Raw genomic sequence first — 14,337 nt, forward strand, 5'->3', positions numbered from 1 at the left:
GCCCTCTGGTGGATGAGGCTATCTAAGAGGCTTGTGCAAGCTTCCTGATGGGAGGGACTGGTGGTAGGCAGAGCTGGCTGTTGCTCTGGTGGGCAGAGCTCAGTAAAACTTTAATCCCCTTGTCTGCTGATGGGTGGGGCTGTGTGCCCTCCCAGTTGGTTGTTTGGCCTGAGGTGACCCAGCACTGGAGCCTACAGGCTCTTTGGTTGGGCTAATGGTGGACTCTGGGAGGGCTCATGCCAATGACTACTTCCCAGAAATTCTGCTGCCAGTGTCCTTATCCCTGTGGTGAGCAACAGCCCCCACCCCCCAACAACGCCTCTGCAGGAGACCCACCATCACTAGCAGGTAGGTCTGGTTCAGTCTCCTATGGGGTCACTGCTCCTTCCTCCTGGATCCTCATGAGCACACTACTTTGTATGTGCCCTCCAAGAGTGGATTCTCTGTTTCCCCTGTCCTGTCGAAGACCTAAAATCAAATTCTGCTTCTCTGGGAATTCTTCCTCCAGTTGCCGGACCCCCGGGTTGGCAAGGCTGACATGGGGCTCAGAACCTTCACTTCAGTGGGTGGACTTCTGTGGTATAATTGTTCTCCAGGTTGTGAGTCACCCACCCAGCAGTTATGGGATTTGATTTTATTGTGATTATGCCCCTCCTACTGTCTCATTGTGACTTCTCCTTTGTCTTTGGATGTGGGGTATCTTTTTTGGTGAGTTCCAGTGTCTTCCTGTCAATGATTGTTCAGCAGTTAGTAGTGATTCCAGTGCTCTTGCAAGAGGGATTGAGCACACGTCCTTCTATTCCACCATCTTGAACCAATCTCCTCAATAAAATTTGAATTTAAAAATCCTAATGAACACAGATAGCTTTGTCAGAAACTGAGTGCCAATTTTCAGTTTATTAATTTATATTATAGTATTTATAATTTATATATAAATTTATATATAATATTATATATTGTAATGTATATTATATATACATAAACAATAAGGCAAATTTTAGTATAAGAAGGAAATGAGTAATATTAGATCTTGGTATTTGTTCCTTGCATGTAATATGCTTTAAAGAAACATTTTTTCATGCTTTGCATAGTTATATGATATATATATATATTTTAAAAAAAAACTGAAAGCAGACTTCTAAAAAAATTTACCTTGTCTCCCTCTCTCTCTCTCTGTCTGTATCTCTAGCTTGATGTTTTGTGTGTTTGTGTATGTGCATATGTTAATAACACTAAAAAATGAACAGCGATAAAATGGGTGAATAAATTTTATATATGTGAACAACTTTGGAGTAAAATAAGTTGTATATAAAAAAGAGTACATGCCATATGTTGCAATTTATATATATTATAAAGAAGCAGAAATAATTATTCCATTCTTTGAATGTAGGATAATGATTCTCTTGTAGGGCATAGGGTCTGGAAACCTGGACTTGGTGGTGCTGATAATATTCTCTTTCTTAATCTGGGTGTTGGTTTTATAGATGTGATAGTTCACAAAAATTCATTGAGCTGTTCATTTATGGATATGTAAAGTTTCCTGTATGAATTTGAAGAGGTGGACAGGGAAAACCTTATGACTTTTCCATATGATTTTTCTTCTGCAGTGAACTTAATATATTTCTTTTCATGATAGGCTTATTAGTAATTGCATCAATAATTTAATAATATATTCAACTCAGAGGCAGGTGTTTATATATTTGGATGCTTTCTTTAGTGTATAGACATACTCAATTTTTTTGAATCTTGGACATCTGAGAATATTTGATTTCTCAACAACTCCAGGGTTCTGAACATTTCTAGGGTTATCAAAATCTTTCTATTTTTTTAGGAAAGACTACAGCATGTTTGGCTAAATGATTCTGGAAAGAACATAATATAATATGAGTTGATGCCTCTGATAGATTGATAACATACAGGGAGCTTTGGTACATATATTGAATATAAGATATTATAAGTTTAAGGCCAATTTGTATTTTATTTCTCCTAGTAGCTCTAAACCCCCAAAATATCTATGATACATTATGCTACTCTGACATTGCAGCAGAGTCAACAGCTTTAGTTCTTCAATATGCATATAAATCAGAAGGGACACTTTAACATTGCTCAGGTATTTACAAGTAACTACAGTATCCACCAGCTATTCTATTTCTAAGGCAAATGTGTTTTGCCACATCTTACCCTTTCCCAGTAGAATGAGGCATTTGCTACAATCACTCAGGAAATACAGAGCTAGGTTTATACCTCAGAGTTGCAAATGTTCTTTAATTTAGATTCATAATAAAGAAAAGGCATATAAAAATTTCAGACAACATACACAATGTGAAAGTGCCTTTCTAATGAAAGATTATCACTAGGGGGTGATTGTAATTGTCTCTCATATGCAAAAACTGTCTTTCAAACAAAGACTTAGGGGTGTTGGGAAGAAGTTACCAAGTGAACTCACTTGCAGGTACTTGAGGAGAGTGCAGAGCAGTTTATTAATTCCTCAACCAATTTGAAATCAATCATATTTTTTCCTGGATGGTAGCTAACTGCAATTTAGTAGATAAAATGAAGTCATTCCCATCTGTAACTCCACTTCAGCACATAAGCACACATCAGAAAATGTGTATGCATTTGTGTATGACTGACGAAGATAAGTGCTAGTTCATTTCTTTTGTAGGCCATCCACAAGCCTATTTTGTATGAATGGAAATGACCCAATCAGTACCTGTAGGTCAAGCATTTTGCCTTCATCTCTCTTATAGGTCCACAGCCTACCATCATTCCCACCTCAAAGCAGATGTTTGAGTTAATGTTGGCTGAATAACTTAATAGCTTACTTGCTGCTATTACTGAAACACTTATTATTAATATTTTATACAGCCTTAACATAAAATGCACTGTTTCCCATTTACATGTTTAAAATAAGAGAACTCCTCAAAGATTATTGTTAGAATGACTGTTTTGATAAAGTTGGAAGAATTTAATTCATAAATTAATTTTAAGATTTTTTGAAGCTGGAGTTTTCTTGATCTTAGAAGAAAGGGTCAAGGACAGTTTTTGACACAACTGTCACCTGGATGACTGACAGAAATTGAAAACACCACTGGCTGAAAGATACATCCTGTTTTCAAAGAAGTTAAAATGAAATTTTAAAAAATGAATTGATGAAAAAGGATGGATACAAATTGGCTTTTCTGTAGGAAAAATAGTACGAAAGTTATGTTGACTTTTGCCTCCTTTCATGTCACCCCCTTTATGCTCATGTGACTGAAGGTCCTGTCTGCTTTTGATGATCTTCCACTGGCTTTGTCCCCAAACACTCTTTGCTATTCAATTAGTCTCATTACTATACTCACCCTCCCAAGCTCAGTCTAGTGCTGTCAAACTTAACTGTTTTATAAAGCTCTGTTCTAGTTTTTACTTTTTTTTATTTAAAAAATCTCATTTCTTCCCAAAACCATGGTAAGGCTTCATGAGAGACTAGTGAGTACAATTTTTAAGGAACTTTGACAATCTATCCAGGCAGTTATATAACTCAGCTCCATGTAGAATAATTAACACTGAATGGGTGCTTCTTGAACCATTTTTGAGGACCAACTCATGCCCAGTACTATGGCAAAGACTCCGGACTCAGAGAGGAGCAAAATAGTCATATGTCCTGAAACCATGGACTTTATATTCTAGCATGACAAATTTCTGACACATCACATTTAAAGCTCTTCTTTTAAAAATATATTATTTATTTATTATTTATTGCTTTAAAATGCAATAGTAATACATGCATAAGGTAAAAATTCAAATATACAAGCATTTAAGTATTATGACAAATCTATTTTATTCATTCTCCAGTGGAAACTAGCTTTAAATGCTTTGGTGTATATTCCTAGGTGTGTCTCTCTCTCTCTCTCTCTCTCTTCCTCCCTCCCCCCTTCCCATCCATCTCTCTGTCCTCTCACAAACACAATTTTTCAGAAGAAATATTACTTTTCTATCTATATATCTTATTGTATACTTATTTCTGTGTAGTATTTTTCTTCCCAGGTTTATTTAGCAACACTTCATTATACAATTATCTCTATGTCAGTACTTATTAATTTATAATATCACTGTTTTTAATGGTTTTATAATGTTTCATAGTATAGTGGATACACTTATTATGATATATTTACTTTTTGGATTGTTTACAATTTTCCTTATAAAAGGTATGCGTCAGTGGCCATTGCTGATCATAAATCTTTGGCTACATGTCAAAGGCTTCTGTAGTATAGAGCATTAGTAGTAAAATTATCAGCCAAAGGATATGTTTGACATTTTGTTATGCAGTGTCTATTAGCCTTTATAAATGCTATATACATTATACTTCCATCAGAGGGTATGAAAATATTGATTTCTGATGCTCTTACAGATATGAGATATTAACATTATTTTTATTGATCAATTGATATATTTTTCTTAGTCAATAAAAAATGAAATTTGTTTTCTCTAACATATGTATTATTATTACTGTTGAAGTCCTACTACTAGTTTATATTCTTAGGCTACGATTTATAGTCCTATGAGAACTGACACTTCATTTTTATCACATGTGTTTTTCTATTGATTTTTTTAATTTTTGAGGATATTTACATATCACATGTATCAAGCAATTATTTCCATTTCCCAAGAATAATACAGACAATCCAAATAATTATCATTTATTGCCTATCTATTATGGGTCAAGAGCTGTGCTAGAATCTTTACAGATATTATTTTTATTTCTTGCAACAACTCTGTGAGGGTGAGATTATTAATTTCCATTTTACAGATAAGAACTAAGTCTCAAAGGAGCTAACTAAAGTATCTAAATAAGATCAGAATTAAAAAGTGATGGGCATTCAGGCTATATGTACATAAGGGGTAAGGATAGAGTAATCAATCACCCAGGTTCACATGGCCTTAAGCAGTTTTAGCTCTGAAAATTACTACATCCAGAAATCTCCACAGTCCCAGACAAAACAGGACAGTTGGCCGTCCTAGATGAGGACATGTCCACTAAATTGATATAAAGCAAATGAAGGTGGCAAATCTTGACCAAAAAAAAGCATAATTTGAAGATTAGAATTCTAAATAATTTGAAGTTACCCCTTTTTCTGAAACCAGTCAGAAGAGTAAGATATGGTTCTGAAACACTCTACTATAAAGGTGGAATCTGTTAAGGCAGGCTTGTAATTGTAGGCTACCAAATCACTTCCATTTGAAAAAATATATTCTGTCTAGAAAGCCAGTGTTCTGACTATGTAACAATAAATATGAAACAATAAATATGAAAATCTTGTGAGTTAAGTAAATCTGTAAGCTAGGTTCTGTGCAATCAGTTGTTAAAGGGCAAAATAATTCTGACATGCAACACTTTGAGGTTTTTGCAAATGTGATTATCGCTACAAGGTTGTCACTGATTGAGTTTTAGCTTAGTTTTTTTTAGTTTTTTAGTTTTTTTTTCTTTTAAAATTAGATCCACAAAATACTTTTTCACTGCTAATTTTGTCATACATTTTTAGATTTTCTATTACGGAGACAGAGGAACAGAAAATATTAAATGGCTAAGAAACAAGCATTTTCTGACCATTCAAAAATAACTCTATATCATAAATACAGTCCATACACAAGCACCATATGCCTCAATTTTGGTCAGTAACCTAAGAAATATAAGAATGCTTCTTATTATTGTCTTTTTCAGCTTCAGAAAAAAACTCATTTGAGATCTTTTCCTTTGTTTATAAAAGATCATTTCCATCCTACCAGTTTCAACATCAAGAATGATTTTAAAGAAATGAATGATCAAGGCAATAGAATAAATACTAAAAACACAATTGCATATACAAATTGTCTTGATGTGAATATTACTATAATTACCATACTGTTTGATTTCTGTGTTATTAATTATTTTGCTAAATCCATTTTTGTTTTTGTTATTTTGATTTAGATTTATACGTGTAAAAGAGCTGCTTTATTGTTCTTAAAAAGTAATTTTTCCCATTCTATTTAGCATTCTTTTCCTTCAGTTTCTCAACAATGTGTTAAAGTTTTACTCACACCCACTGCCTCCCTTCCCTCCTCCCCAGGAACAGGTCAGAATATGTAATGAATATATTGAATCTGTTTTTTCAGTCCTTGGTTATAACTGAATATATCCTTGGTCTGCAACTTTAAAAATATTCAGCATTCTTTTTTAAGTAGCTTCTATTCCTAATGCACTATTATAACAAATCAAAAGACTGAGGTTCTATAGGAATAAAAAGAAGAAAAACACATCACTTATTAAGGTTTCTTAAAGAAAGAAAAATATAAGCGTATGTAAATACAAATATTGGAGGTAGTATAGGTGGTTTGGGGAAATGTTTCCTGATGTCCTATTTATCTCTTCATCCATTTTCATTATTTTCTTGTTGCTGCTTAAATTTTCTGAAGTAATTAATGTTTTTTAATTCATATATTTTTAAATTGAACTATAGTTAATTTACAATGTTTCAGGTATATAGCAAAGTGATTCAGTTATACATATAAATATTCTTCTTCAGATTCTTTTCTATTATAGGTTATTAGAAGATATTGAATATAGTTCCCTGTGCTATACAGTAGGTCCTTGTTTTTCTATTTTATATGTAGTAGTCTATATCTGTTAATCCCAACTTCCAAATTTAGCCCTCCCCCTGCTTTCCCCTTTGGTAACCATAACTTTGTTTTCTATGTCTGTGAGTCTATTTCTGTTTCGTAGATAAATTCATTTGTTTCATTTTTTTAAGATTCCACATATAAGTTATATCATAGGATATTTGTCTTTGTCTGACTTACTTAGTATGATAATGTTTAGGTCTATCCAACTTGCTGCAAATGGCATTATTTCATTCTTTTTTATGGCTGAGTAACATTCCATTGTATATGTACACCATATCCTCTTTATCCATTCATCTATCAATGGACATAAAAATTAATTCATAAAAATTTAATATTCCAAACATCAATAGTTACTTACAAGAAAAGGATAGTCCAGTAGTTTGCAAAGTGTTATCCACAAGGTCTAAATCATTTTCACAATAATACTAAAACTCATTTTACTTCTCACTGTGTGATATTTGCACTGATGGTGACAAAGCAATGATGGGTAAAACTGTTGATGCCTTAGTGCAGTGGCTCCCTATAACATGAGTGTTTATTGTAGTTGACATTGCCACACACTCACAGTAAATAAAATAACTTTCTTTTCAGGATGTTCTTCAAAAAAAAATTTTTTTGGCCCTGCTGCGTGTCTAGCGGGATCTTAGTTCTCTACCCAGAGATCAAACCTGGACCCACAGCAGTGAAAGCACCGCATCCTAACCACTAGATCACCAGGGAATTCCTTGAAAACATTTTTTAAATTAAATCTCAATTCCTGAATATATAACTTTATAAAATAGGCTGTATGAAAAAATTATAAGATCAAAAAGATTTTCTGCTGCCTACCAAAGTACAATGATTATCTTCCAGCAAAGCACTTGTGTAAATGTTTTAGTTGTGAACCAAACTGGCTTTTTCATCAAACAACATTTTAAATGGTAACAAGGACTGACATACAAACAATACTTTTTCCCAGTTGGGTAGTTGGAAGACAATTTCTTGAAAATGCATAAAGGAAACATGCTCCTACAAAGAAAGTGGCCAAAAGTATTATAGTTAATTAAAAATATGAGTTTTTAATAAAAAGTTCTAATGCAGTTTGCCCTCTATGTCCATGGATTCCCCGTTGATTTAGATTTGGAATTGGTTGAATCTACCATGGAAGAATCCATGGATATGGAGGGCCCAATGTACTAGACCATTTTATATAAGAGACATGAGCATACACGGAGTTTTGTTTCTGCAGGATGAGGTGGTGGCGGCGGGGGGGCGGTCCTGGAACCAATCCTGCAATGGATACTGAGGGTACCAAAGGAAGACTGTGCTGGAAAACCTCTATCTGTCATTATATGCTTAATAATTTTTCAGTATTTAAAGAGGGTCTTGGTAAGACTGGTTGTCATACTAACAGATCTGATTATTTGATGTTGTATAATGAAATTTGTCCATATTTAGGAGATATGAATAATTCAGTAAGCCAATATTTTCCAAATGGTAAATACCCGATATGATTTTTTAAAAAGCCATGTGTAGGTTAAAGATCAATTCCAAGTACAAAATGGACCAATGGAGTCTATTTAATCTAGGTACAAAAATTCACTGATATGATTTTAGATTCCATATTGCAAGTAACCTTTAAGAAACTGCTTATAGTCAAGTTTTGGGGTAATATAAAAGAAATATCCATCCACAAGTATATGAAAAGCAATTAAAATACCTTTGCATTTATTTTATAACTATAAGTCTGTGAGTGAGGGCACATTTTGTTCATAAACACTTCATCAAAACAGTATATGGCAACGGATTGAATGCAGAGTAAACATGAGAATCCAGCTTCATTTTTTTTTTTGTGGTACGCGGGCCTCTCACTGTTGTGGCCTCTCCCGTTACGGAGCACAGGCTCTGGACGCGCAGGCTTAGCGTCCATGGCTCACGGGCCCAGCCGCTCCGCGGCATGTGGGATCTTCCCGGCCCGGGGCACGAACCCGTGTCCCCTGCATCGGCAGGCGGACTCTCAACCACTGCGCCACCAGGGAAGCCCCCGGCTTCATTCTTTATTCTGAGACCAATTCCAAAGTGTGTGAGGTGGGGGTCCCCACACATACAACCAAGCAATTCTCAAACACCAGCAAAGAATTAAATTAAATTCTGGCACTATCTACCCAGAGATAGTGTCAGATCACACAGGTTAATGTGTCTGTTCTATGTCTGCCCCAATTCCCCACCACCACTTTAGATATGCCAGTCGCTAGCCCAGGTTATCACCTGTGTTTCTGACCCAACTCATAGATTGGAGTTTCTCACCACCCCTTCCTTGATTGAACTTCAGATGCCAGTTGCAAGTCCTGGTTGTTACCTGTACTTCTGACCAACTGGCTATAAATCAGAGGTTCCCACAACCTTCTCCTTGGGTTCAATGAATTTGCTAGGGCAGCTCAAAGAGCTCAGAGAATCATTTTACTTACTAGATAAAAGGATATATAGCTCAAGAACAGCTGAATGAAAGAGATGAATAGAGAAAGGTCTGGGGAAAGGGCACAAAGGTTCCATATGCCCTCTTCAGGGGTTCCACTCTCCTAGGACCTCTATGTGTTCACTAACTTGGGAGCCCTCCAAACCCCATCCTTCTGGGGTTTTATGGAGCTTTATTACATAGGCATGATTGATTAACTCACGGACCATTGGTAATTGAACTCAATCTCCAGCCCCTGTCCCTTCACCTAAAGTGGGGTGGTGGTGGGTAGGACTGAAAGTTACAACCTCTAATCACCTGGTTGACTCAACTGGCAACAAGTTCCCACACTTAGGTGCTTTCCAAAATTCACCTCATTAACACAACAAAAGACACCTTTATCACTCTTAATACTTAGGAAATTCCAGGAGCTTCAGAAGCTCTGTGCCAAAAAAGAGGACAAAGACCAAACATATATTTCTTATTATAAATCACTCTATCACAAGCTGTATCCTATTAAACCAGACTTTAAAGAGATTTGCAAAAATATAAATCAATACTACTCTTCTCACACATTTTTGTTTCAGTTATCTTTCATGAAAATGTTTACTTTTGTAATATCAATAAATATTTTAAATATTTCCTTTTTAATATCTAATTGGTATATAAAATTACATAAACAAAAGTGCTCAGAGTTCTCAAATTTTAAAAGCATAAAGTGTTCATGAGAAGCTTGGAGGGTTTGAGAAATTTGAGAACCTCTGCAATGGATATTTGGAGAAAAAATATGAACACAAATGGGCACCTGGATGGCAAATAAATATTTGAAAAGATTTTCAATCTTCTGGGTAGTAGTTGTTAGGAAAATCTGTATTAAATCCAAATCTATTCTAAACCAATGTGTATATCTAACATGAAATATAATCTAAATCTAAAGGCAAATTAACTACATATAAACTACATATAAATAAAAACCTAACCTGAATCGATATTAAAGTAATAAGGGGATTTGTAGACAAAGAGAACAGGGAAATTACAAAGGTGAATTATTACAATATTCATCTAATATCTCTCCCAAATTATCCTACATTTCTGTACATGGAAGAGACCAAGCCTGGCTGTTGTGATAACAAAGAGGAATTTTAATAATCCAGAGGAGAAATGAGGACAGTGTGGCCTGGAATCATAATAATGAAGAGGGAGAGAAGTAGATGGCTTTAAGAAGAATCCACATAGGGCTTCCCTGGTGGCGCAGTGGTTGAGAGTCCGCCTGCCGATGCAGGGGACACGGGTTCGTGCCCCGGTCCGGGAGGATCCCATATGCTGCGGAGCGGCTGGGCCTGTGAGCCATGGCCGCTGAGCCTGCGCGACCAGAGCCTGTGCTCCGCAACGGGAGAGGCCACAACAGTGAGAGGCCCACGTACCACACACACAAAAAAAAAAAGAAAAAAAAGAAGAATCCACATAAAATGACTCAACAGTACTTTATGACTCATTCTAAGTAGTTATAGAGTGAGAGAGAGTTGTTTACGATGTTATCCAAGTTGCCTGGTGTCATTTACGGAGATAAAAATATAGAAATAGGGACTGCCTTGAGTGGGAAGATAGTCTCAGTTTAGAAATGTTGAATTTCAGGTGGAAATGCTCATCTATTTCTACATAAATATTGAAATAAGTGCTTGGAGCCCAGGAAACAAGTCTCAAAAGGAGCAACAGATTTTGGAAGAACATTGATGGTGACTAAAGCCACAGGAATAAATAAAAAGTAGAGGGTTTAGAACAAGAAGGAAGAAGGTGTAAACCAGAACCTTGTGAGGGCAGCAGAGAAAAGAGAGCACTTAAGGAGACTGAGAACCAGTGGCCAAATGAATAGGACTAAAACAAAGAGGATGTGATTTCAAAGAAAAAGGCAAAGACGGGGATGGTTATCTATTTTGAATGCTTGTGAGAGATGAAGTAAGGCATAGATTGAGAAGTATCATCCAAAACGGGGTCCAAAATGTAATCAGTGACCTTGACAATACTGTATCAGAGGAACGGCTGAAGTGTAAGTGATTGAGAACTTAATGACAAGGATTGGGAAATGAAAAAGAGAAAGCAGCTGTACTAATCAGAACACAAAGACCACATAAACAATTTGTAGTTTACCAAGACTTATGCTGGTATTGTGGGGAAAACAAGTTTTTCCCAATGCTGCTTAAGGTAAGATTTTAGGTACGGAAGATCTATGATGTTTCTGCTAACAGAGATTCAAACTCCCTTGAAATATAAATAAGACCCTAACATTTACAACTGAGGGGCTTTTTTTAATTCAAATATCATGGTAAAGTTGATAAATGGCTCAAATACTTCAACAAATATGTGAAATTCAATTACTCTTATATCTACAACACCAGGTATGTGAAAAGCAAAACACAAAGAAAATGTTCTATTATTTTATTTATTGATTGCTTTTATTTGAAGTTAGAAGAATAAAAAGCATCTAAGTTCATATTGCATCTTTCATTGTTCAGTTTTCAATACTGTTATAAATATAATTTCATCTGTCCTTCCAATGCCCTGTGGGACAGAGAGGAAATATTATTATTCCTGGTTTAGATAGAGCCTATAAACTGTTTTCCAAACTAATCTATAGGGTACATACATGGATTAGCCCTTAGTAAGCTGAATTTTTCTAACACTATTTAAGTGAAAAGCACTATGTTCTCCACCTATGAGTTATCTAACATTTATTAAATGCTTACTATATTCAGGCATACATTAAACATTTTTATGCATTTAATTATCTAATCCTCAAACTCTGTGTGGTGGACTCTATTATCATAGGACAAAACTGAGAGTTGAAAAGCTCAGGGAACTTTTTCATTTCACATAATTACTAAATAAAGGATATGATCAAACTCTGTTTGGTGGACGCTATCACCATAGGATAAATTGAGAGTTGAAAAGCTCACGGAACTTGTTTATTTCACATAATTACTAAATAAAGGATATGAGTTAGGAATACAAATTTGAACTCATTCATTCATTCAATAAATATTGATTCCATCCCTCTTATATGCTAAGCACCAATGTGAATTCCTGAAATATATTAATGAGTACAACAAAGAAATCTCTCTCTCATTTTGCAGCTTACTTTCTTTTGGGGAAAATCAGACTACAAACAATAAACATTAAAGAAGTTAGGCAGTAGGCTAGAACAGGTGTTGGCAAACTTTTTCTAAAAGGCCAGATAATAAATATTTCAGAGTTTGCTGGGAATAAGGTCTCTGTTGTAACTACCGAACTCTACCATTGTAGTGTGAAAGTAGCTATAGATAATATGTAAAAAGATGAGCATGGCTGAGTTCCAGGAAAACCTAATTTGCAAAACAAGTGAAGAGCTGGGTTTGTCCCATAGGCTTTAGTTTCCCAACCCTTGTGCTAGAAGATAATACATGTTTGTTTTGTGGGGTTTTTTTTTCTTTGTGCGTGTGTGTGTGTGTGTGTGTGTGTGTGTGTGTGTGTAGATTCTATATTTGTCTATTAATCTATTAATCACATCCATTAATCACAAGGCCAAACTAATAACCAATGTTTACATCTCCCCTGCAATCCAGCTTTCATGGGCAAGTAAAAATCATATTACAAACACTCTCACCAATCCTGAGTCCATACCCCCAACTACTTCCTTTATCTAACTCACACACATCAAGCCAATATTTTCCCTGCTCTAAAACAGGGCGGGTTCCAGACAATTTGGAGACCATTCCTATATCCCAGAGCCTGCTGGCCTTATTTAAATTAGCCAACACTATGCTGTTTCCCCTGCTGTTTCCTGCAGCAAATACAATGAAGAATCTGAGCCATGTTTTCCTTTCACTCCTCTTTCTGTCTCCTGAACCTGGTGCTTCCCCTATGGCCTGCATAGTGTAGCATGACCCCTCCTCTCAGGAACTATAAGTAATAAAATCTTCTTTAATGGCATTGACCTCTCTGTGTCATCACTCAGTCACCAGTATAAATCAAAACCCAGGCATAAATCAATGCCATGGAGAAAAGAAAAAGTATAGCAAACATGTTTGTTTGAATCCTCCAAGAAACAGATGCCAAGTCAGGAACAGATGCCCAAGAAATTGATTGGGAAAACGTCTGTGAAGGAGACAGTGGAGGAAGCCAGAGAAGGCAAGAAGAACCTTAAACTGTAATGCAGATCTGACTCCTGTTAAGGAGAGATGGAAGGAGAGAATATTGAGTAGGAAGAGTCTTGACTGTAACATAGTTCTAGGAAAGTTTTAGCTAGTCTGAAGGGGGGCCTTTGAAGCAAAATCTTCCATTAAAGGAGCCCCATACCTTGCAGAAATGGGCCTCTATTAAAACTCCAATAATGCTCATTTATTGACTGGGAGCTGAAGAGACACATGGAGAGAACAGGAGGTCAGGGGTATTGTCAGAGGTTGATAGAGAAGGGTAGCAACCTAAACATTAGTCAACTACTCGCTGATCTGGCAGAGATCTGGGCAGTGCATTTTCATGGCCAAAACTACATAGGGGGTAATGAAAGGATCTGGAAGTGGAGTCAGGATGCGTAGGTTGATCTCAGTGTTAAAAAGTTGATCAGAATAGGGTTCATTGAAAGAGCTGATGTCTGAGCAAAGATTTGAAAGAGGTATGGTGTTTGCCAAGTAGATACCCAAGAGAGAGCATTCTTAGAAAGGAATCCTTGGATTAAAATCTCTGGGTGTAAACCGTACCCAGCAAGATTCATAAGCAACAAGGATATCAGTGTGGTTGTAGAAAAGTCAGTAAGAGAGAGAGAGAGCTGGACAATATGACGGCAGGTCATAAAGGGCCTTGTGAGCCATAGTAAAGATTTCAGCTTTCACTCTAGACAAAGGTTCTGGGAGGTTAGGACGAATGAGAAAAATTATCTGATTTACATTTTTTAATTATTTTTTTCTGTCTACTCTGTTAAAATACAATGTAGGCTAGGGGTCAAGGGTAGAAGCAGGGAGAACCACTTTGGATATTCTTACAAGAATCAAGGCAAGAGAGGATGGTAGCTCAGACTAAGGTCATAGCTGTGGAGGTGAATAGTGAAAGGTGGTGGGATTTGGGATATATTTTGAAGTTAAAACTGACAAGATGTCCTGACCCCAGGACCCGTGTTCTCCTTCATTACGTACTACTGAATTGATATCTTCCTGTATGTCCCTTCTGTTATTTTTTTCATTGAAATGATAGTGTTCGTTATCATTTATTCACTCATTCAACTAGGAGTG

The sequence above is a fragment of the Physeter macrocephalus genome, chromosome 7 (genome assembly GCF_002837175.3).
Source record: "Physeter macrocephalus isolate SW-GA chromosome 7, ASM283717v5, whole genome shotgun sequence".
Classification (NCBI taxonomy): Eukaryota; Metazoa; Chordata; class Mammalia; order Artiodactyla; family Physeteridae; genus Physeter; species Physeter macrocephalus.